The following is a 26,971-nucleotide window of genomic DNA, read 5'->3' on the forward strand; positions in this document are numbered from 1 at the left end:
CTCCGCTACAATGAAGGATGGATACTTGCGAACAGCTCAGCTGGTAACAACGTGACGCTTGAATGACAAACACATTTATTAGCATCAGGAGCTGTGTTTTGCAGACCCCCACACAGCAGCCATCTGCAAGTCGAAGCATTGCAAAGACTAAAAAGGCTCGTTTCAGTCTGCCATAGCTCAACTCCTGGCAGGGCAGCCACCACGTTGCCCTCTGTCGAGAACAAAAGACACGTTAGACCCTACTGAGCAGCCTAATTCAGAGCATGGCACCCCCCCTCGCCCCCATTCCCCCCCCCCCCCCCCCCCAAAATGTGCACACACCAAGTCCCAAGCTTCGTTCTGTTCACACACAGGCGAGGCAGGGAGAAGCCAATGTGCCTCATTGTGTCCCACACATGAGCTGATCCTATGTATCCAATAAATCACAACGAAAAAAATGTTTTCAGGTGACACACATTCATCTACCAGAGGTAATATTAAATATCTTTTTTAACACACCCCACGACAGTGCAGCATATCAAGGAGAGAATTGCACTGGCATTTGACACACAGAATCCCTTTGCTGCACACTAAAAAATGAACTAATATCAAGCCTTCAGAACAAGGCCATTTGGAGTGCCTTGTGGCATGTTTCTCTCATTTGTCAGCAAGGTAATACATCCATGCTACGGCATTTAGCCAAAGATTGGGATTATTGACTGATACAATTAACTGAGAATAAAACAATGGCCATAAAACAGTTTCTGTCAAATTGTGGACAGCTTCGCATAGTAATTAAAGGGAAACAGATTCAATAATTACTTTCAAAAGGGAATTGTATTACCTGAAGGGGAAAATTTGGAGGGTTATCAAGAAAAAGGAGAGGAGCGGGACTGATTGGATTGCTCTTTCAAAGAGACAGTTCCGGCACGATGGGCTGAATGGCCTCCTTCTGTACTGTATTATCCTATGATAAGGTAAGTATTGGGTGGGAGTTACACAGTCACGGAAGTGAGAGGAAAGATAGCAGTAGGGAAGGCCCAAGGATTCTCTGCTGGGCCTGAAGGAACCATCCTGTGAATTTTGAGGAGATGCGAGGAGAGTCTGGCAGAGGTGAGTCTGGCAGAGGTGAGTGCGGCATGTGAGTGACAACATAGATACAGATCAGGAAAGTCTTTTGACCCAATTTAGCTCATACACTCAGAAGAATCCCACAGCTCCTTGACACACATCAATCCATCACATCATCCAACTGTCTCTTTAATCATACCAGCATTCTCACATTGTTTCCTCTACCCACAATTTCATTACATGGTTAGGAAACACTTTACCTTAAATTTGATGCTCCCTTGTTTGAACCTGGACTCCTTTGCCCCCCCCTGTCCTGGTTACAGGTTGAAATACTTTTTAATGCCAGTTACTGAATCTTTTAACAATACCTCTTAGTCACCTCCTTTCAAGGCTTTTCAGAGCCCTTCTCTGAACTGTCTCCAGAATATCTTCCTCAGATTTCAATGATCAGAACTGAACATAATAATTAAGGTAACGGTCTGACTAACAACTTTGTACAATTTAAGCAAGACTTTCACTGGCTTATATCCTTTGATGATAAAAGCAATTATTTGCTTTGTTGACTGCTGCTCCATACAGATTGGAATAGAAATTCAGGTATGTCCATTTCTGGGCAAACAGTGGGGAAGGTGGGCACAAATGATGAGGCCCACGGTATCCCTGATATTTCCATCCAGCCGGCAAGCTGCAGAGAGTAACGTGTAGCTCACTGGTGAAGCATGATTGAAAATTGGGGCATGGCTGGTGTTGTAGCGGCCCTTAGGAAAGTGGAGAAGGGGTGGTGGAGGTGTGTTTGGGCAACCAGGCTGGCAGGGAGTGGTAACTGGAGAACGATTTGCTTCTGGTGCAAGTGGGAATCCCATTGGAGCCTGCCATTATCATGCAACTTGAGATTAGCCTGGAAAATTCACCTGGTTCAGCAGCAGCCAAGTTAGGTGTGTGCTAATGTTTTTTTAGTTTTAATTTTAGAGATACAGCACTGAAACAGGCCCTTCGGCCCACCGAGTCTGTGCCGACCATCAACCACCCATTTATACTAATCCCATATTCCTACCACATCCCCACCTGTCCCTATATTTCCCTACCACCTACCTATACTAGGGGCAATTTATAATGGCCAATTTACCCACCAACCTGCAAGTCTTTTTTGGCTTGTGGGAGGAAACCGGAGCACCCGGAGAAAACCCACGCAGACACAGGGAAAACTTGCAAACTCCACACAGGCAGTACCCAGAATTGAACCCGGGTCGCTGGAGCTGTGAGGCTGCGGTGCTAACCACTGCGCCGCCCCTCAGGTTTAGACTAAACCATCAGGTTTAGTCTAAGCCTGAAAATCCAAGCTGATATATGTACCAATGACAAATTAAATTCAAAATAGATTAAGTACAATAGCTTGCAGTGACCAACAATTATTCCATATTTACAGTAAAAAAAACACTTTAGAGCCATGTAACACCACTACATCATTTCCTTTCTAATAAACCCTCTCTTGCTATCAAATGACATGAGCTCATAACACCAAGGATAGTGCTTATAATGACATTGATAGCAGAAGCACAGACAGAAAGAGAGATAACAGAAGATGCAGCCATCTACTGCCCTTGGTTCCAGTTTAACTGCAAAGAAATTGGAAGCATATTTTCATGGAATGCCTGTTTTACCAGTGAGTCAGCCTCACGCATTCCAACTGACACACAAATAGTATTCAGGCTCTGTGTTTCAAGTCGGTGTCAACTAGTGGAGAACCCGGATTAGTTCCGAGACTGTGAAAAGTTTTACAGTGCAGGAGGTAAGTTCCTGTTTATAAATTCAATGCAGTGAGAGAAAAGTGTCTTTATTAAGTGCAGGATATGCTATTTTATACCATATGCTGTTCATTTGCCTGGATTATGTAAATAAACCATCTATGGTAATTGTCTGAGTTTTGTTCTACTCAGGGAGTATTTCCAATCTGTATCAAATGGTGGCATGTGACAATTACAGTCACTGCTGTAGAGTGTGGGCTCTTTGTTCTAATCCCTGGCCTTTACTACTGTTTACCCAGATAAAGGTACACATTAAATCATAGGGTGTGCAAGGGCTGCTTGTGGGAGTGGCTTGTGATGTTGAAACTGGGAAGCCCCTTGCATTAATTGGGAAATCTTGAAATATAATGAATTGCTCTGAAATGCAGTCATGTTACTATGTGGGTACAAGGATACCAATTACATAAAACGGTATGGATAGTATTGATGCAATTTAAGGGGAAACGGGATAAGCATATGAAGGAGAAGGGAATGGAAACTTATACTGATAGATTTAGATGGGAGGGGACTTGACTAGTGCCTAAGTGCCAGCATGGACTAGTTGGGTTGAATGGCCTGTTTGTATGTGGTATACTCTATGTACAGTGGGCTAATGCCCTCAAGAAACTGGATTGAGACTGCCCACATTAATTTCATTTAGGAGACTTAGAGGGAGCAGTGATAAGAAATTCACACCACTTCCGTTTGGGATGAATTTGAACCCAGATCCCAGAGGTGAAAGGCCAGCCTTTGGCTCACTCAACCACCTAGGTCTCCCATGGGACTTTTAGAGACCTTATTTAATCAGAAGTGAAATTTGGATTGGGAACAACTGCATAGCATCATCTTTAATTTGTTCAGGGCAATCCCTTCTAGACAGAAGGCAACAGAGATCTAGAAAGTACACAGGCTTTGTTGAATTGAAACTCATTTCGCCATTTAGATGAACATCATAATCAGATAAACCACAAAGTGACACCTGCACAACCACCACATATTATTCCTGTCTATATCGTTACAGTATTGATTCTGCCCATTCTTTCACTGAAACTGCAAAGTCAATCCCTATGTAGAGAGCTATTGATCCTGTCCAGTCTCCTGCTGTGGCTGAAAATTCAATCCATATTTTGTTAAAGCACACACACACCCAAACGAAGAAAAAAAGCAAAAATGGTTGCTTGTTAACCGTGAAAGATTTCAAATTAAATAGAGAATGGTTTCGGAAATCATTATCTATTCCCCCAATCGTTTCTTGCAACTTCTCGTGTATGCCAGAAGGAGAGAAATCCCAGAGGCCAAACAGGAACAATTTACAAAACAGAAGTTGCTCCGCCTTTGAATACTCAAAATCTTCAGCAAATAATTTTACTGGTTAAGGAACTCAGCAAGTCTTATGATGGATGGGTCAGCATTTTAATATTTCTGACAATAAAGGATCACAGCATATTGCATTTAATACAAGAAGTTAAAGGGAAGAATGTGACCCTAGTACTGAACATGATGAAGGGGATCGATAATGTGGACATAGAGTTTTGTGAAGAATGGAACAAGAGGGATTTCATCCTGATCTAATATTCCAATTGTGTCAGACATCCAGAAGTGGTTGGTTATACAATACTTGCTGCAGATTATGGTACTATTAAAATTGCCCTGATTGTATTGCCATTCACTTCAATTTAATTGGAGGCAGTATTTTCGTTCCATGCAGGCCAGAGATTACAACAACTTTGCTGGCCAGTGCCTAGTGGGCATGAGAACTTTAGCCACTCAGCCCACAAGCAACCAAAAAAAAAAGACTGCCTCCAGCCTAAATCCCATCTTTGTTTATCTTGCCAGTAGAAGCAGTGAAGGGTGCCAGCCTAACAAAGCTGTTCTGGTTGGCATGCAACCCTTGCAGTAGCACCATCACAGCATTTACATTGCCAGTTTGCTGGCAGTCGCTGAGCTGCTGTCAGGCTTAGACAATGTAAATGCAGTATTTGGGGAAAAATGGAGTTCAACTTAAGAAATAATCTTGTGCTTATAGTCGTTGCCTGATAGCATTTACCACCACGTTATGCAGTAGTCGACTGATCTCCCAATGCAGCAGAGGGTGCAGGGACAGAGGTTTGTTAACTAAAACAAGAACAGATCTGATCGTACCTTGAAGCCGCACCTGGATGAGGGACTGAGCTCGATAAGCCAAATGGTGTCCCTACATGCTAGCACACACAACCCCTCAAGATTTCTGCGCTCATTTAATTCTGGCCTCTTGAGCATCCCTGATTTTAATCACTCCAGCATTGGTGACCATGCCTTCAGTTGCCAAGGCCCTAAGCTTTGAAATTCCCTCCCTGACGTCTCCATCTTTCAACCTTGTTTACCTCTTTTAGACACTCCTTAAAACCTACCTGTTTGACCAAGCTATTGGTCATATCTCCTTATGTGGCTCGATTTGTTTTATAATACTGCTGTGAAGTGTATTGGGATGTTTTGTTATGTTAAAGGCAATCTATAAATATAAGTAGTTGTTGCATGGAAATACTGTTGAATACAACTTCAGCTGTTTATAACATACCATGGAAATAGAGCAGTATCTCTGATGTTGATTAACAGAGTCAATGATGTTAAAATCTTGCCCAGCCTCAGTTAGTGTCCATGCACTGTTGTTATATTTCGTGAGTTTACCTGTGACCCACCTGTATGTTTAAAAAATATACATCACCTCCACGGATAGGTTTGGGTATGGGGTCAGTCCTTGCTGTGAAGTCCTTAATCTGACTGTTTGGAGAAGTTTGTAGTGCATGGGTAATACATTTGAAGCACTACAAACTTTTGCAAAAGGGTACTTTTCTCTTTAACTCCAGTTTTTTGCCCCTTTATTCTTGAAAGGCAGCAACAGATGTTGGGCTATGATTCTGGGAACAAGCGACAGTTCCTCACCCAAGTAACCATTCTTCAGGTCAGAGTTTGGGTAGGGGGTGCAGGCTGGATTTTGGACTGCAGAAGCAGTCCATATATATTTCCAGAAGTGGCTGCTAGATAAGGATAAGAAGCGTGACTTCTGCATGATTTCCAGGGAGGCACATGGCCACCAATAGTGGAGTGAAGGGTAAGGGGGATTGGGGGCATGCAGAGGAGGTCAGAGTCAGAGGAATGGAGAGTTTATGACAGGGTTGTAGGACTGGAAGAGATTACAGAAATAGGAATAAACTGGGCCTGGAATGACTGAAAGATAAGGCACTGGAGGAGTGGGAGTCAGTGTCACTCAGCAAGGACAAGGATGGTGGGTAAGGGGGAGCTTGCTGTGGGATGAGCTGAAGTTTATGGAGGGTAAATGATAGGAGGCTGGCCAAGAGAGCAATGGAATAGTTGAATGTGGAGGCACAGTTGAGGATTTCGGCAGTGAATGGTTTGAGGTAGGGGAGGAGGTGGGTATTGCTATGGATGTATAAGTAGACAGTCTTTACAGTGAAGAGGATAAGGGGACAGAAGCTTAGCCCAGGGTTGAATACGATGTCAAGGCTGCAAACAATCTGATTGAGCCTGAAACAGTGAGCAGGGAGGGAGACGGAGTCAATGGCAAGGGCATGGGGACCATAGACCATGGCTTCAATTTTCAAAGTTTAACTGGATGAAATTGTAGCTCATTCAAGGCTGGATTTCGGACAAGCTGTCTGACAACACAGAGGCAGTGACAGGGTCAACAGAGGTGGTGGAGAGGTAGAGCTGTGTATTGTTATTATACATGTGGAAGCTGACCCCATGTCTGTGGATAATGTTCTAAAATAACAGATGCCCAGGACTTTACAACACTCACCACAAGCTAAGAGTTCAGCTGAGTTTTACAAGCCATAAGATCATGACTTGTGATGTAACTCGTGCCTCACAGCCTTGCAGCACATTCCCAACCAACGGTTCTTTGCATATCTTTGACAGGAGATGTCGATGTTCCTAGCAGACACTTGAGTTACACGTGGTTCCGGCTGTAGCAGTGATTCCAGCCATTGTACCTCATCACCGACTGTACCCACACTGCCATGTAGCAGCAAACATGTTGCCAATTGCAATGATGCCAACTGTGTTTGTAAACTTTCCTGTCCGTGCCAACTCTCCCTGCTGTACCAATGGACCCACTGTGCCTGCTCCATCAACTGTGCAGTAAGACCCACCTCGCTACCTCTCCAATAGCTCAGAAAGATTTCCATAGCTGGTAGTCGCGGTCTGTTCAGGACAGGATATCTGTGCAGGACAGGATATCAGCTGAATAACAATAGCCATTCAGGTTGTCTTATGCCTGTATTCTGCAGACCAACTAGATCAAGTACAAATAAGAGAGTGGGCATGTAACTCCTGCAAAAGCAGGCATCTCATCTCAATCAGGTTAATAACTACATAAACAAACCTTACCACAACACAGTACATGATCATCATCAACTTCAAAATGATTATCTCATCCATGCAGCATTGCAGTGACACCTCTTATCCACTTGGCCCATTAAAGACACAAGCTCCCAGTGAGTGAAGAAATGTGCTTGCTCCAATTCTCTTTATTGTGTCACTGAGACAGATGTGTGGTTTTATTAATATGGAGGGAAACCACAAGCAACATGAATTTCTGACATGACTGCTGCTAGAACACAGTTTAAAGGGAAAAATGTCAAACTTTTGAAAACAACGGTGTCCTTCCTAGTAGCAGCTGCTATTGATCTTCAGCTTGGTGCCATGCAGCATTTAGCAATGGCAAGTTACTTGCAAGGTTCATCGTACTAAAACAAACTAAAATGCTTGTTGGGGATTATTCAGACACAATCCCTTAGCCAGTCATTTATCCCTGCTAATGACTGTTTAGATGAATTTTTGCCAATGAAGGAAACATGTAATTATATTATACAGCAAACAATATTAATTATCAATATACCCAATGTTTACAGAAAGAAACAACTTGCATTTATCCAGTGTCTTTCACACCCTTCAAGGCGAACCACAGTGTTTTACAGCCAATGCAATACTTTGAAGTCACTGTTGTAATCACAGCAAGCTGATAATGACCAACAACAACAACACTGACCTGTATTTATATAGCACCTTTAAAGCAATAAAACTTCCCAATGCACTTCACCGGAGAATTATAAAGCAAAACATGAAATCAAAGGCGTGAACGGACTGGTTTAGTCTCAGACTGTTGCCATGGAGAGCGATGGAGTTAATAGCTAGGGAACAGAGTTTGGAGTGGGGACCGAAAACAATGGTTTCAGTCTTCCCAATATTTAATTGGAGGAAATTTCTATACACCCAGTACTGGATGTCAGATAAGTTGTGTCATAATTTAGTAGCAGTGCAGGAGGAGTCAAGAGAGGTGGTGGTTAGAGTTGGGTGGTATCAGCATGCATGTGAACACTAACGCTGTGCTTTCGGATGATGTTACTGAGGGGTAGCATGTAGATGAGAAATAGGAGGCAGACAAGGATAGATTCTTGGGGGATGCCAGAGATAACAGTGCAGGAGCAGGAAGCAAAGCCATTGCAAGTGATACTCTGGCTATGATTAGATAGATAGGAATGGAACCAGGTGAGAGCAGTCCTACCCAGATGGATAATATTGGAGGAGGATGGTGTGGTCAACCGTGCCAAAGGCTGCAGACAGGTCTAGAGGAATGAGGAGGGAAAGTTTACCTTTTTCATAGTCACAAAGGATGCCATTTGTAACTTTGATAAGAGCTGTTTTGGGACTGTGGAGGGGGGGGGGGGGGGGTGGTGCAGGGAGAAAGGGTGGAAGCTGATTAGAAAGAGTCAAAGGTGGGACCAGATAATCTGTTTTTTAGTGATGTTGGTTGAGGGATATATAGAGACCATGACACCAGGAAGAACTTGGCTGTTCTTCTTTGAAATAGTGATACAAAATCTTTTATGTCCACTGGAGAGGGCAGATGGGACCTCAGTTAATGTCTCATCTGAAAGATGGCACCTCCAGCCATGCAGCACTGGAATATCAGCCTCGCTTTTGTGACTAATTCTCGGGTGGGATTGGAACCCACAACCTTCTGATTCAGAGGCAAAAGTACTCCCACTGAGCCAAGTCTGACACCCAAGTGTGCTATAGCAGAGTTGACACCATTTTGCAAATCCAAAAAATACTCATCTGCAAAATTTCAATTTGGCAGAACTAAGAGTTGCTTCAAGAAAACTATACGTCTTCAAACTGAAGGCAAATGACAGCAAAATACCGCAGATGCTGGAAATCTGAAATAAAAACAAGAAATGCTAGAAATACTCAGCAGGTCTGGCAGCATCTGTGGAGAGAGAAGCAGAGTAAATGTTTCAGGTCAGTGACCCTTCATCAGAACTGGATAATATATTATTATTGAAGGTAAATGACATCAGCTTGGCCCGAAAAGATCATCTGAAAACTGGGCCAACATTGGAATTATGCTGTCTGGTATAAATAAGAAAATAAATGAAGAAAACACACAGCCCAAGATATAAAATAGGCCCAGCAAAAAAATAAGGATGGCAAACAGTATTCTGTCACAATACAAAACATGTTGATCAATTATTTACTGTTTCCTGACATGATCTCAGCATAATTTGTTGAGGGATGCTCTGTCGAATAAATGATTGGCACATCTTCAAAAGGTAGGGTTACATGGGTCTATTTGGTGGTACAAAAACATCAGATACTGTTCTCACGTTCTCAGTGACTGGCAACTGTTCAGTCTTGTTGTTTGTTAACCGATATTGGCCTAATTTAGGCACTCCTATGAATCATTTCATTTCACATCATATTCTGTGTGGATGACACCCTACAGCACTGGGATAATAAAGAAGCTCTGTTTTAAGTGATGTTGTATTTGCCAGTCCCATGGAAAAACACATTTAATGAGTTCAACAAATGTACAAAACATATCACAATGGAAGAATCAACCTCTCACTTAGTTTCTTCTTCAAGAAAGAGTTGCATTTATAAAACTCCTTTCATGACCTCAAGACGTCCCAAAGCACTTTACAACAAATGAAGCACTTTTTTTTGATGTGAAGTCACTATTGTGCAACTTATAGTTATATAGCACCTTTAACATAATAAAATGTCCCAAAGTGCTTCACAGAGCATTAAAAAGCAAAATTTGACACTGAGTCACATTAGGCAATATTAGGGCAGATGACCACAAAGCTTGGCCATAGAGTTAGGTTTTAAGGAGCGTCTTAAAGGAGGAAAGAGAAGTAGAGAGGCAGACAGGTTTAGGGAGAGTATTCTAAAGCTCAAAATCTTGGCAACAGAGGGCATGGACACCAACAGTGAAGCAATTAAAATCAGGGATGCTCAAGAGGCCAGAATTAGCTGAGCTCAGATATCTCAGAGGATTGTGGGGCTGGAGAAGATTACAGAGATAGGGTGGGATGAGGCTATGGAGGGACTTTGGCATGAGTAAGGACACAGGCAGCAGAGCTTTGGATGGTCTCAAGTTTATGGAGGATAGAATGTGAGAGACCAGCCAGAGGCACATTGGAATAGTCAAATCTAGAGGTAAAAAAGACATGAATGAAGCTTTCAGCAGTACATGAGCTAAGGCAGGGGCAGTATCAGGAATGTTACGGAGGTGGAAACAGGAGATTTTAGCGATGGCGTGGATATGCGGTCGGATGTTTATCTCAAGGTCAAGTTGCAAACAGTCTGGTTCACCTTCTGTCAATTGCCAGGGAGAGGGATAGAGTCAATAGCTAGGGAACAGAGTTTGTAATGGGGACTGAAGACAATGGCTTCAGTCTTCCCAATGTTTAGTTGGAGGAAATTTATGCTCACCCAGTACTTGATGTGGGGCAAACAGTCTGATAATTTAGCAACCGTGGAGGAGTTGAGAGTGGCGGTGGTGAGATAGAGTGTCTGAAAACACAGCATTAATTTTCATTCAATGTCGCTGAGGGGCACATGTAGATGAGAAACAGGAGGGGCCCAAGGTTAGATCCTTGAGGGACATCAGAGGTAACAGTGTGGGAGTGGGAAGCACTTGCAAGTGATACTCTGACTATGATTAGATAGATAAGAATGGAACTGGGTGAGAACAGTCCTACCCAGCTGGCTGACAGTGGAGAGGAGTTGGAGGATGATGGTGTGGTCAACAGTGTCAAAGACTGCAGACAGTCAAGAAAGATGAGGAGGGATAGTTTACCTTTGTCACAGTCACATGGGATGTCATTTGTGACCTTGATAAGAGCTATTTTAGGACTGTGGCAGGGGGAAATCTGATTGGAGATTTTCAAACATAGGGTTCCAGGAATGATGAGCATGGATTTGGGAGGTGACAACACATTCAAGGACTTTGGAGAGGAAAGGGAGGTTAGAGATAGAGCAGTAGTTTACAAGGATGGTGGGGTCAGGGGTAGGTTTTTCTGAGGAGAGGGGTGATGATGGCAGATTGAGAAAAGGACAACAGCTGAAAAGAAAGAACCATTGGCGAACAGAGGGTAAGGGGGGTAGTCAGGAGTTTAGTTGGAATAGGGTCGAGGGAGCAGGAGGTGGGTCTAATGGACAAGATGACCTCAGAGAGGGCATGAGAGAAACTAGAGAATTATGCAAGTTCAGGGCTAAGGCAGGGGCAATCTTGAGCAGAAGTTTGGCCTAGTGGAAGGGAGGGATTCGGCAGAGGCTGCTGATCGAATGGTCTTAGTGACAAAGTCCATGAGCACCTCACATTTATTGTTGGAGGTATGGGTGGAAGCGAGGGGAAGAGGGGTTTAAGAAGATAGTTTGCAGTCAAGAAAAGAAGCCTGAAATATGCAGCCAATTTGCACACAGAAAGGCCCCAAAAACAGCAATGTGATAATGGCTAGATAATCTGTTTTTGTGATGTTGGTTGAGGGATAAATATTGGCCAGGTCACCAAGGAGAACTCCTCTTCTCTTATTCAAAGTAATGCAATGGCATCTTTTATGTCCAGCTGAGAGGGCAGACAGGGCCTCAGTCTAATGTCTCATCGTCTTGTGATTATTCAGGGTTAATTACACATGTGCCAGGGAAGACTTTGTGCAGCCTGAGAAGAGGTCGTAACTTGACAGATTCATTATTTGCGATACTTCCTTCATCGCATTTAAATTTGATTTTTTTAAAAAAGATTTTACACAGGGTTTACACATTGCACAGCTGTCATGTTTCCTTAAATGCCATTTACAGGACCAAAACTGACATAACAGAGGTCACAGTCCAAACATGCATTACCAGCAGGAATCCTTCTGTGCTTCTAGCATGTACTGAGGAAATGGTCCTCATGACTCTATTAACAGACATACTATTGCATATAGGGGTAATACTTCAGCATCCAGATGATGGCCATGGGGGATGGGCTGCACAGGTATTATCGAAAGTGCCATTGGGTTGGGCCACTCCTCTTCTGGTACCTGGAGTGAGTTGTGATGTATCCCCAGCTTCTTTAGTCAGATGCCCACAGTTGACAGATAGTTTCTGTCTTTTACAGTAAATCAATTATATCAGTTCAGGAGGAATCCTGTGACACTATAGAGGATCAGTTGCCCCAAAGTATGTGTTGGGAGTGCAATAATGCCATGATCCACATTTTGCTAACTCACTCAGAAACTTACTTCTTTTTTATTCGTTCATGGGATGTGATGTCACTGGCTAGGCCAGCATTTATTGCCCATCCCTAATTGCCCTTGAACTGAATGGCTTGCTAGGGCATTTATGGGTCAACCATGTTGCTGTGGGGTCTGGAGACACATGTAGGCCAGACCAGGTAAGGACAGCAGATTTCCTTCCCTAAAGGACATTAATGAGACAGGTGGGTTTTTACAACAGTCGATAATATTTTAACGATCACTATTAGACTAGCTTTTAATTCCAGATTTATTAATTCAATTCAAATTTCACCATCTGCTGTAGTGGGATTCAAACCCATGTCCCCAGAGCACTAGCCTGGACCTCTAGATTACTAGTCCAGTGACATTACCACCAAGCCACCACCTCCCCAATTACTATCATGTAGTAGTAAGACCATGTGGTAAAAGTGTAGCTTGTCATCGTTGCTTCAAAAATAAATCTGACTAGAATCTCAGTTCTGTCACTATCATTGAGACTTTACTGGGATTTGTATACGGATCCTGGATTATGGCACTAACCCTCCGTATAAATAAATCAGACAACCAAATAATAAAAATCTCCTAACCTTGATGTTGCAAGACCAAACCTCCTATGTGTTCAGCCTTGCAAAATAGCAGAAAGAATTACTGGGCATTTCGGAAGCTGTTTGTAAAGACCTGTAACATAGGTCTATTTCCCTCTTGGGTAACTTTGAGGTGAAATCTGTATTACTCTTAAAACAGACAAAACTACTATATCTGCTAGGGTTGTCCATGCTGCTCCTGGATGCTCTTTTTGCTGACTGAAAAAATTTAAATCAGTAAGTATTCAATGTCGAGGAATAGCTTTAACAATGAGTAATGCTTGTGTGCCAATTAGATTGTTCTCTCCCCCTTCAAGATCACAGGTCCTGGGCCTGAAGAACCTAAAGCTCCTCCTCTGCATAATTTCTGCTTTGGCTTGATTTGTGTTGCTCGTTATACACACTGGCAATTTCTCAGATGTTCTAAAGAAAATCATAAACTTATGGTTCACACACATGTGCACACACTATTCAGAGATATTTTTCTTTCTTCAAGACAAATGCTTCACACTTTTCCATATGATTTCTTAATGAATCTCCATCAGGACAAGAGAGAGACTGGATATAAGCCCTGAATGAATACTGATGAATACTGGCTACAGAAAAGAGTTTTGTTGGCTAGAGGGAATGTCTGAAGGTTTAAAACACTCCAAAAAGAACAAAAACAAATCTGAAGGGCAAATGTCAGCATCACATGCACATGTTAGAAAGAAACATGAAATTCAGAATGAAAGCCAATATCCTGCGATGTGAATGTATAATTGTTTGCTCTTTAGCAATATCTGTTAGAGGAGCTTAATTCTCCAATTTCAAAATGCTGGTGATAGATTCCCTAATTCTGTTGCCATGCGCACCATCTACCTTCCTGACACTGAGATTGGACATGCTGGAACAAAGCAATGTACTGTGTAGCTGGGGTCAGGGGTCACAGGATAGCAATCACTTCTGATTTTATTCCCAAAGTCCAGGGCTTTGCTTCATTGCCATTGGTGCGCTGGTTGCTGAAGAATGTTTTTAACTGAATTATGGACCAATGATCTCTGCTTATGATCATCGTTAGGTTAAAATTAATCATTAATGACCCATCTTGTCTACAGAGTAAAGCAGAATATGAAAACTTGTAAGGTCTTAATGAAACACCTCTCTGTTTGAGGTAGGCATTGATGACTTTATCATTAAGTACAAATAAAATGATTCTTCATGAGACACTGACAGTTTAAATATAGGTTGCTTTTCTCTCACTGTCATGTCACAGGGTACTGAAAGAAAATCCACCTATATTTAGAACTTATCACTACTATCAAATTAAAATCAATATTGCGCAATATTTTAACACTGGTGTTTTCTCACTAACTACAACAGTGTGCATTATTCAGCTTCTCTATTGCAAAGGGACTGAGCAAAGCTTGGTTATGTTGTAGGTGAGCTGCAGCATCTGATGAATACTGACATGCAGGATTGGGATAAGCACAATGAGGTGTGACCGGCATTCAATATGGTTTTGTTTCCACAAGAGGATCGGCAAAAGAGAGAGAGAAAAAAAAAGATATGAGGGAATGATAAAAAGATCAGTAAAGAAACATCCACTTGCAATTTTCCCTCATGTCCCAGACCAACCATTGGTATGTTAGCCTCCTGCTTGTACAGGGAACTCAAGGTATAATGTAATAACCTTAGGTTAGAAAAATGATCATCTACAATCTTCACTATCAAAGCTCATTTGATTAGTTTCGAAACCTGTAAAATTCCGATATACCCTACAGGATTTTTGAATTGAATATTGTGCTGCATATTTTAACAGGAGTGCCTATCTCCGTATGTTTGGTTCTTCAATTTCACAGAGTCACAGAAAGTACAGCACAGATTATGCCTGTGCTTATGCCTGACTCCAAACTGAAATGACCTACTTTAATCTTATTTCCCCACACCACTTAATAATTTTTTTTAATTCAAGAATTAATCTAATTCCCCGTTAAATATCCTGGCTGATCCAGCTTTAAATCCAGGTGGTGCAACTGTTTCCATATTTTAATAATCAGAAGAAATATTTTCACACAGAGGGTCATTAGGAGACTGAATGCTCTACTGAGGAAGTGACTATAGCATAATTTAAAAAGGCACTGGATAAACATTTGAAAGGGCAAAGAAATGATATTAGAGTAGATAGCTCCATTTGAAGAGGGAGTACTGCCTAGATGTTTCTATAATTTTCTATAATTATAGTTTCTATAGTTATAATTTATATTGTTTTCAAATTCTGGTGTTAGGTTGAGAATTTTCCTTTAATCATAGTCAGTGGGGTAAAAATTCCTAGATCCTTGGGTCCAATCCTCTTGGGAATAATCATGATCAGGATTCCCACTGTTCAGAATGATCCTGCTGGATATCAGTTGAACAATAAACACTCAATGAAAACATGAAAGAAAATAGCCGTGCTCACACTTCCTGATGACCTGTTTTCAGAAGGTTGGCCTGAACAACACCCAGTCCATCCTTATTCCTACGAACCTCTTAAACCATTATAAAAACAAGAAATGTTTTTTGCTCTTAAACCATTCCATTCATTTAGGTTGAGCACTATGAGATGCAACTGAGAGTAGACCTTACCATAAGCTTTGTTGATGAAGCAGATAGTAAAACGTCCTAAGGCACTTCCATATGTTAAGGCTCTATATAAATGCAAGTTGTTATTGCTGTAGCTGACACAAACAATAGTGTGGTGGTGACGTCAGACCCATATGCCACTTGTGCTCAGATATGGCATTGTAAGCCACCTGCTGAACAGCTTATCAGCTTGGTCTTCTCCCAGGGTCATATGAATGTTTATTTTCTGAAGGAGTTTGGGCATCATCAAGGTTCGATGGAACTACTGAAGAATGCTTGTTAAAGAATGTGAAGGTTAATAGCAGATTCTCTGAACACTTCATTCCACAGAATGAGTCACTTCTACCAGTTCAGTGATTTGTTGTCCCACTTCTGAAGCATTTTCTGCTGACCTGGCTAGGTCAAACGTAAGCTGTGGAGTTCTACTGTAACTGCTGCTGCACTGAAAGTGCCTTATATTCTATTCAGCTAAGACATTGACAGTGACACCAAAGTGCCACTTGTATTCCAAAGAAGGATGTCAGGCTGTTTAAGTAACAGGCTATGTTTAATGGAAGCCTCTCCTCTGTCCACTGTCGTCATTCATTATAAAATAAAAGATGCTGCACGAGCTTGTTCGGGTATCAGATATTCATTTATTGTCCAGATTGGCAGTGTTAATGGCTGTTTACTTTATTGTAGACCTGTCATGCTCCCAATAAATTATATTCTGGTAGGAGGTGGGTGTGTGAGCTTCTTTTTCTTATCACCCTCAGTGCCCTTGTCACTTCAACTCTCCACATGTTTCTGTCAGTGCAAGGTTCATGTTTGGGTAACAATGGGTGAGTACCTCACTAATGTAGCCTCTGTTGAACTATTCGATTAGATCTCATGGTAAACCCAGTCTGCGTCTAAAGTTATCAATTTTCTCCTTGCCTCAGCCTCATAGATCAATTAATCAATGGGCAGATAAATCATTACAGCACTATCTTGTTCATATATATTTCAAAACACACTGCCCCTACGCCTGATTGCTTGTATTTCTCAAAGATTAGTTTTGAATCTTTCCAGCAGATTTATATCACTGACTATATCCTTTACATCTTCATAACAACAGAGATCAATGTATTCAATCCCAGTGAGATTACCTGCATACCGATGCTTTGTTAGAGGAGAATACAAAGAAATATCAGAGGCACCTCATATTCAGAACCATACAGATTCAATCCTTTAAATCTCCCAGTGGTATTTCATCATGATTTCAAAATGTGACAATGCCATTGTTGTACAACTTGTTTGGTGAACGCAGTTACTAAGGAAGTGATTTGGGGGGCTTTCCCCAATTTAAAGGAAAGTCATTGCACTTTACTTTTAAGAGCTCAGGATTTCAAAAATGACATGTAAAAAAATAAAAACTTGAAGTTGACATATTCAATGGAGGAATCTGCCTTTTGCATGTTGAGAAAGTAATGGCTATACATTTCTTTCCACCACCCAAAAGATGCGAAGTAGCAAAAGCGTCAATCTGTTTTCAGTATTTTTTTTTGAAGTAGTCAGAGTTCGAGGGTTAAAAGTCATAATGAGGAAACTTTTTTCTCTTTGCTCTGTGACAAATCATCTATTTTTTCTTTAGAACCAGGCTGATTACTCATTACAAATAATGCATAGAGGAAACCTGTCATCGACAGTAAAAGGCAAAGCAAAGTATGTAGTGCAGGCTTGTGTATGGTAGCATTAACAGACTATAGTGTTGCATAGTCTATTTGGATGGAGGTTGGACTGCAACATTTTGACTAAAGATAATGACTCTTTGTCAATAAATAACAAAGTAACAATCCAACATTCGGGTCAGAGAAAGAACCAAAAGAGCAAATGAAGATGGAAGCATAACCATGATCAAAACTGTGACAATTGCATTATAGCATCACTCAGTCAGTTGAAGATTTTGCTGTGTCGATGATGGGGTGTGAGGTTGGTGGGAGGGATGCACTGAAAGAATTTAGAAAACTAATTGTGAGTGATGTTGCTGAGAGGCAGTGGACAGTTTTTCAATGGCTGCTAGAAAATGAAGAAGCAGTGTTTGCCTTGCCCAGTGCAAGCAAATAAACAAACGCATTTATTCCCCTAACCTACTGCAATTGCCTAATTATATCAGTCTGTGCACGTAAGGTGTCATCATTGTATAAATAACCAACTACAAATACTTAGACTGTTTTTCTCCTGTCAGTACTTCAGATAATGTTGAGAAGTTAACACTTTACTTTGTATTAAACAAAAATCTACCTTCGCAGTTCTAATTATGACTTCTTGGCTGTAAGGCTGTCATTCCTTAGGCCTGTTCCACTGATTCAACCACTCAACTAAAAGGGAGCGGCAAAGGAATTTGCAAGATGGACAACTTCAACTAGCATTTGCATTTATATTACACCTTCAATATAGATAAATATCTTAATACACTTTGTAGAGGTATAAAAAAAGTGATTAATAGCCAAAGGAGGAGATATTTGAAAGGGGTGGAGCTGACAAAAATCTTGGTTGAAAAGGTAGGCTTTAAAGAGGGTCTTATAGGAGGAGAGGCAGCTGCAGAGGCCAAGGGATTTATGGAAGGAATTCCAGAATGTGGGCCGAGATTGTTAAAGGCATGGGTGTCATTGGAGGAATGAGGGATGGGGGATGCCCAAGCATTTGAAGTCAAAGGAAGAGTTCAGAGGGAATTGTAACGCTGGAGGAGATTTCAGAGGAAAGGTGAAGTCCAGGAGGGATTTAAACATGAGAATTTTAAATTTGAGGTGTTGGAGAACCAGTAGCCAATGTAGCCCAAAGATGACAGGGGTGATAGGGAAGCTGGACAGTGCAGGTACTGGTTTCCAGTGGTTGGAGAATGGGCAGTTAGTTGGGATGCATTTTCAAAATTTCTAACGGAATAGAAAATGATTTATTTTTGGACCCACAGCAGCTTTACAAATGAATAAGGAGATTGTTCACTTTGATATGACTCTATTTTCAAATTCCCATAAATGTTTTGTGAAATTAATTTAATTAAATCAATTTCTCAAGGAGGAATTTGGAATAGTTGAGACTGGAGGTGACATAGCCATGGAGAAGGTTTCCAGTAGCAATGGACTGAGGTAAGGGGAGGGTGGACAGTACTTCATTTCAATATGATTTTAATGGAAATCAATATTGGGCAGGTTTATCCAGCCCCTTAGTTGACTGCTCAAGCAGTAAAGGTGGCAATTACCTCCCCCTCCCTAGGAATTTGAAATGAAAGGTCGGCAAGGATAGGGGAGATAGGTGAGTGGAACTTAATACAAGATAGGATGCATACGGTTACGTTTTGAATGAGTTTGAGGTTGATAAGCTCTGGACTTTGAAAAGTAGCCTTGAGGAGAAATTATTTCATTCAATTAATTTCACAAAAAGTATGTGGGAATTAGAAAATAAGGATAAATATCAAGGATAATAATCTGCTTGTTCGCTTTCAAGGTCACCGTAGTTCCAAAAATTAATCATTTCTATTCCTTTCAAAGTTTTGAAAATGCACCTTATAAATCTTGGCAAACAACTGCATTTCTAGCAATACATTAATATCAGTTCACTATGTAACCAACTCTACCTAGACATGAGGTCCCTTGGTGCCATAAGGAGATCATGGTCCTTTAAGGCTGCATTTATATTCCTCCCTTAATATCAGAGCAAAGCAGTTTCATTTTCCACGGACTCAAAGAAGTTGTATTGTAAGCTTGAGTCATGGCCCAGCCTATTTTTGGTGTGGGTGATGTAACCTCTGGCACTGCTTTGCACTAGAATGATGGTGTAAATGCAGCCTTAAACACATATCTCACCTAACATAGAGGACACCCCAGTCCTTTATAAGTAGGGCTGCCAACCCTCCTGGATTGGCCTGGAGTCCCCAGGAACTGAAGATCAATCTTGAGGAGAGCAACCTCGGAGAAAAATCAAAGAAGCGTTAAAAAAAAAATCATTTTCTTTGAGTACTCCAGTTTATTAGTTGTAAAAATATTAGAGGGGGGAAATAAGACTGTTTGACTGACGGTCAAACATCATCCAATTGGTAACAAAGAGTCTTTTTGCTTTCCAATTGGCATGGCAAGGTGGTGCACCATGAGGATATTAAGAGTATATAGAGATAAACTATTTCTGCTGGTTAGTGAGTCTTGGGGTAGGGGATATAGTCTAAACATTAGGACCAGAACTGTCAGGAGTGAAATTAGGAAACACTGCTACACAAAAGGGTGGTAAAAGTTTGGAATTCTCTTCCGCACACAGCAATTGATGTGAGACCAATCATTAAATTTAAAACTTAGATTGACAGATTATTGTTAACCAAAGGTATTAAGAGATACAAGGCAAAAGCAGGTAAATGGAGTTAGGTCATAGATCAGCCATGCTCTCACTGAATGGCAGAAAAGGCTCAAGGGGCTAAATGGTCTCCTCCTGTTCCTAGGATGGACAAGTTGGGCAACCAATGGTGGATCACGTGATGACACCTCCAGGAATACATTCAACCAGAATTGGCAACCTATGTATAAGATACCTTCTCATAAATATCAATTTTATCATAACAATTGTCAAATTCCATCTGTGGTAATGTGACGTAATATTTAATTTAATCTCCAAGAAATAGAGTCTGTTATTCTGGGGAAACCTATGTTTGATCTTCTTACCAAAGTTAGACACACAGGTTGACTAAGATATAAAAACGGAATGTTACCCAGATGTATTATTATTATTATTATAATTGCTCAAATTAATCATGTCAAGAATGTTCAATTCCTGACAGGGTGAATCCATTTGAGGCCAAGTGTATGCCTCTAAATACAATAAATTTTCCCCTTAACATTTAAAGCAAAAGCAAGGAAGCAATTGCCAGTGTTGTCTAATACATCGAAGGCATGGAATTTATTTCCATGAATAATGCAATTGAAATGAGCCCCGGTCTACACCATGAATGGAAATAATTTTAAGGTCCTTTAACCAGCTCGACTCTCACCTCTGACTCACAGACCTCAGTGCAGGACATGAGGACATAATCTAGGCCAACACTTCAGGGTACGATTGAGAGAATGAAATTTCATTGGAGGTGCCATCTTTAGGATGAGACATTAAAGAGAGGTGCTGCCTACCTATTGAGATGGATATAAAATCCGACAGCACTGGCATTCTCCCAGCGTTCTGGCCAACATTTATCCCACAACAAACATCGGGGCGGCACAGTGGCGCAGTGGTTAGCATTGCAGCCTCACAGCTCCAGCGACCCGGGTTCAAATCTGGGTACTGCCTGTGTGGAGTTGGCAAGTTCTCCCTGTGTCTGCGTGGGTTTCCTCCGGTTTCCTCCCACAGCCAAAAGACTTGCAGGTTGGTAGGTGAATTGGCCTTTATAAATTGTCCCTAGTATAGGTAGGTGGTAGGGAAATAGAAGGACAGGTGGGGATGTGATAGGAATATGGAATTAGTGTAGGATTAGTATATATATGGGTGGTTAATGATCAGCATAGATTCGGTGGGCCAAAGTGCCTGTTTCAGTACTGTATCTCTAAATTTAAAAAAAAATAAAAAATCTCATTGCTGTTTGTCACACTCATCTGTGTACAAATTAGCTGCTGTATTATGTCATTGCAGGCCCCCACCTGCCGAGAATGAGGCACATTAATTTCACCACATGGACATTAAACTTCAAATTGCTGCTGGGAAGAAAAGAGGGCCTATTACAAGGAATTGACAGGCCCCTAGCCAGAAAGATATTTTTGCATGGAGTCAGAGTTATACAGCACAGAAACAGGCCCTTCGTGTCTGTGCCAGCCATCAAGCACCTAACTATTCTAATCCCATTTTCCAGCGCTTGGTCTGTAGCCTTGTATGCATACTAGCAGACAATGTTGGAACAATAGAACCAGTGCCTGCTCCCAATACACAGAAAAGACCTGGTCAAACCAGTTGGTCACATGACCACCTGCTGGCCAACTAGGTGAGTTTTAAATTGGAAAAGCAGTGTTTGAAGATAGAAAGCTCCTGGATTGAGAACATCTCTCTCCTGTCTGCTCTCATCTCGTTCTCACCAGCTTTGGAATCCATTGAAGACACAGGAACCCCAAGAGAGAAAAGTCTCCTACAGTGAACAAGGTTTAAGAAGAATACTGGGCCCCAACAAAAAGCAAGAATTACCTACAAGCAAGAACTACCTACAAAAGGACTCTACAGTGAGCTTGAAGCACAGTATCAAGAAACTCTTCAGATATTGCCTCAAACCTCTCCATTTTTTTTTCTTCTGCTCTTTTCTGTCTCTATTTGCATGTGCGTATTGCACATGCTTGCTAGCATGGGGCACAGCCTGTATACGAAGCCGTTAACAGAATTAGAGTCTTTAGTTTAAGTTTAATAAATTTAACTTTTCTTCTTTGAACCTAAGAAAGCCGATTTATGCTAATTTCTTTGCCTTATAATTGGAAAGCGGTGAACAAGGATTCACCAAGGGGGGGGGGGGCTCAAAGCATGGTGTGTTTAAAAATTAAACCCTGTTACAGTAAGACCAGGTGAAGGCCGAGAGGGACCCCACGACAGCTTTCTCACCTGGTCTTAACAATTAGCTGACATAACAGCAACAGCTACTCTTCAAAAGCAATCATTCATTGGCTGTGAAGTCCTTTGAGATGTCCTGAGATAGAAAAATGGATCTACATTTATATAGTGCCTTTCACAACCATATGATGTCTCAATGTGCTTTACAGCCAATTAAATATTTTTGAAGTATAATCACTTGTAATGTAGGAAACGCAGCAGCCAATGTGCACATAGCAAGTTCCCAGAAACAGCAATGCCATAATGATCAGATAATTTGCTTTTGTGATGTTGATTGAGAGATAATATTAGCTAGAACTCTGGGGTAAACTCCCTTGCTTTTTTTTTCCAAAATAGTGCGACAGGTTCTTCTACGTCCACCTGTGCGGGTAGTCAGGGCCTTGGTTTAATGTCTCATCTGAAAGACGGCACCTTCAACAGTGCAGCACTCCCTCAGTACTGCATTGGAGTGTCAGCTTGATTTTTGTACTCTAGTCCTAGAACGGGATTTGAATCCATAACCTCCTGAGTCAGAGTTGAAACTACCAACTGAGCCACATCTGATGTTAAGGTGTGAAAAGTGCGATGCAAATACCAATTCTTTATTTATTTATTTGCCTCCTGTAGTGTGTTCTATTCGTAACAGTTATGTTCTTGTTTTTCTCATTGGGTAGTAATTATTCAACATACTCTTCAATTAACTGACTATCCCCAAGTGGGGGATACTCGGTGCAGATAATTGTGATATTACTGTGATGTGCTTATCTGTGAACTTGTTGCATACTGGAAGATTGTATTTCAGCTGTGAAGTCCAAATCGTTTTAAACGTATTTGTAATATCAGCTGAACATGATTGAAAGTTCAAGGCATCCTAAAGCGTTAGATGTTTGACAGAAAGAAAAAATAATCATCGGGGTGATGGCAGCCTTAATTTGAATGTTAGAAGTTGTGTGGGATGTCAATGGGAGACTTTCATTTTAAATGCAACACTTTTATTGTGCAGGTTCTACCTAAGGGAGTAGAGTGTGCTAATTATTAATTACATAGGTGGTTGGGTTGTGATGTGTTAACTACCTACGAGTAGCTATTATTTTTATCATCACTGTAGGTAGTTGTCACTTAACTGGTGGTATCATGTAACATATTCCAGGAGCCACCCACAGAGCTTCCTGCATTAGTGGAAGCACAGAGGGATTTTAAAAACAAATAAAAGGGCAATTTTCTGTCTAACTCTGAACAGTAACACAAAACACGGTGTAATAAAGTAGGCATGGTGGGTGCAATCAGCTTTATTCTGCAGTGTGAAAGGGAAACCTAAGGCATTTGTATGTGCAGTGGTTGTGAACTTCTTGCCTTTCATATTCATGAATGAAAAGACACAGCATGCCATTATAGGTGCAATGTTATTATAAATATAGATCAGCTGATGCAAGCAACAGCCTTTGCAGATTGGTACAAGTTTATTAGAGCATCCTGATCCTTATAAAGAAATAAATTTAAGCGTAAAGCAGGAAATCCTGCAATTTATTCTCCTGATCTTCAACTTGGCCAACAAGAGTTCAGTTTCAAAGCAACTTTGAAATGTTTCAGTATTTTGAAGTATCTAAATTCTGATTGGTCTGCAATGGGGTCCTTTATGGTTTTTCACACACTGAATACATGTGCCAGAGTATTGATAATGCACTAAAGTCTAGTTGGATTTGTTGTCAGCCCTGCAAGCGAGACGGTCTTGTCAGGTAGGTGTGTGTCTGTCTTTTCTGTCTCTCCTGCATCCCTTGTGGTTTAGTGGGTACCCATGGTTCAATCAACTTCCATTCAGTTTTGTGGATGTAGGAGGTTACTGATCCCCGAGTGACCTGATGGATCTAACATACCACATTTCCACAGCAGCTTACTTAGACAACTCTGTATGATTCATCTTAATGAGGCAAATGGTCTTTTCTTGATTTGTCTATCCTTATGATGGTAATATTCCACATTTAGCAGCACTGAGGGGCATGAAGTGAGAGTGTATACAAGTTGGCAGCGGGCAAAATTCCAATCACCATTGGGTACTCAGGAATTGTGCCTGTTTTGCCTTGTGGATCTGAAGGATGCTCTATTCTGTTTGCACACCAAGTTTTGGAAAAACAAAACATATTTCAGACTAGGTTTTGGATCCTCCAAATTAGAGGCTGAAATTCCACATCTGAATGGTCTCTGTGATGGTAAATTGCTTGCCTGTGATTTTCTGATATGTGCTGGCTTCTTTGAGGTCCTGAGTGAGTTGGACTTTGCACTATTTATCCTGTAGCTTTCTGGGTCAGTATTTAACTTGACATTTGGGTGCCTAAGCCTCAAGCACTGAAATTTCCTCAGAGCCTCTTCGCGCCTCTAACTCTTTTTGCTCCTTAAAGACACTTCTTAAAACCTCCGCCTTTGACCAAGCACCCATTTCAATAACTCTTCATGTGGATTGGTGTAAAATTTTGTCTGCTAACCCTCCTGTGGAGCACCTTGTGACGTTTTACTATGTTAAAGGTACTAATATAAATGCAAGTTTTTAGCATGACATTAGCTGAGATTCCAGAATGTGCTGAATTCTGCTCTGTGCTGAATTGGGTTTGGCCTTAACTCCAGAACAAGATACGGAGTACGAGCCTCACACTGGGGTTTCATACCAGTAAAGCAGATTCACTACAGCAGTAATCTGCAGCTGGAGGGGGAGTCAGTCTTTAACTTAAGTTTCTATCTCCTGGCAATAGCAAACTACATTCATCAAATCTTGTTTTCCTGTGTTTGATACAAAAGAAATGTTAACCCAAGGCACCTCATTACTTCAGCATTTTTTTCCCTTCATAATCCAAAACAAAATCTAAAACGTGTTCTCAAAGTATACCACTTGTTCAAAGAAATTAGTATGACCATCTTTGTAAATCACATCTGAATAGTTCCCTTCATGTCTTTCTATGTCAATGTCCCTCTCAAGTGCATAACTGAAGCATACAGATCAAGAAAGCTCATGCTTTGATCTCTGTGTTGCACAGAGGCAGTAGATCGGAGCTGGACCAGTAACTAGAGTGCTACAATTGGCATTGGTGCTCGTGGATGAGAAAGGAGAACAATCTGCCGCAGTTTCTGCTCCTGTTCGTTAGCCAGTGACCCTTACTGGAAGGAGCATCTGTGTACCACTATCTAGACCCATGCAAAACAACCATTTCATTAATGTACTGGTGGAGTAGAGGCACCTATGAAACTGTACCCCAGCATAGAATCATACAGCACAGAAGGCCCCCCCATTCGGCCCATCTTGCCTGTGCCGGCTGTATAGTAGAGCTATCCATTTAGTCCCACTCCCCTGATCTTTCCCCATAGTCCTGTAAATGTTTTCCCTTCAAGTGTTCATCCAATTTCCTTTTGAAAATTAGTACTGAATCTGCTTCCACCGCCCCTTCCGGCAGTGCCTTTCAGATCATAACAACTTGCTGTGTAAAAAATGTTTCTGGCTCTTTTGTCTATCACCTTGAATCTGTGTTTTCTTAATGACCCTTCTGCCACTGAAAACACTTTCTCATTTACTCTATCCAAACCTTTCATGATTTTGAACACCTCTATCAAATCTCCTCTTAACCTTCTCTGCTCAAAGGAGAACACCAGCTTCTCCAATCTCTCCACATAACTGAAGTTTCCCACCACCCCTGGTGCCATTTTATAAATCTCTGTTGCACCCTGCCCAAGGAGATGGCATCTTTCCTAAAAAGCGTGGTGCCCAAAATTGAACAATATGTGCATGAGCTTTCAGAAAGGCTCGGAGTGGGGTGGGGGGGGGGGGGGGGGGGAGCGGGGGTGGAGGGGGGTAGTGTCACAGGTCAAGAGCGGAAAAAGCAAGCAGCAAAAATCAGCATCAGTAAAGTCTCTGCCCGAAAGCAGCGGTAAGGTCCTGATGATTAGGAACCATCATTTTACAATAAGTTTCATGTGTTCAAAAAATTGTTAACAGTCTCTTTTAATGGATGCAATTAGCTAAAGATTTTTGTTTCATCAGATTGGTTTAATTACTTTGCAATTAGAATTGCCTACTGCGGAAGAATACAATGAGCAATTTCTAAGCAGATTTCCCAGGATGGTTCTCGTTAAGTCAGACTCTACAGCTTACAGTACAAAGGCTTGTTGAGCTTTTTAGGATAAATTCGGAGCAAGCCAGGGATAACTTCAACCAACTCCAATCCTGAATGCTTTGCAGTTGTGTTTTCAAGTAAGCTTTCTCCAATCCTTCTCTCCGTATTTTAGGAAACTCATAGTGGCGCAGTGGTTAGCACTACAGCCTCACAGCTCCAGGGACCCGGGTTCGATTCTGGGTACTACCTGTGTGGAGTTTGCAAGTTCTCCCTGTGTCTGCGTGGGTTTTCTCCGGGTGCTCCGGTTTCCTGCCAAAAGACTTGCAGGTTGGTAGGTAAATTGGCCATTATAAATTGTCACTAGTATAGGTAGGTGGTAGGGAAATATAGGGACAGGTGGGGATGTTTGGTAGGAATATGGGATTAGTGTAGGATTAGTATAAATGGGTGGTTGATGGTCGGCACAGACCCGAAGGGCCTGTTTCAGTGCTGTATCTCTAATCTAATCTAATCATTTTCCTAATTATCTTAATTTCCTTATTGTCTTACGGCTTTCTAAGCTTTTGACTGGGATTGGTTATGTCTTATTGCAACATTCCTTACATATGAGAAAGTTTCACTTGGCCTTTATATGTCTAGCCAATACTGCACCCAATTGATTCTTAATTGCATCCACTACTTTATCTGGGAATCCATTCCAAATGTTGATCACTGTGTGGTGAAATGCA

The sequence above is a fragment of the Heterodontus francisci genome, chromosome 42 (genome assembly GCF_036365525.1).
Source record: "Heterodontus francisci isolate sHetFra1 chromosome 42, sHetFra1.hap1, whole genome shotgun sequence".
Classification (NCBI taxonomy): domain Eukaryota; kingdom Metazoa; phylum Chordata; class Chondrichthyes; order Heterodontiformes; family Heterodontidae; genus Heterodontus; species Heterodontus francisci.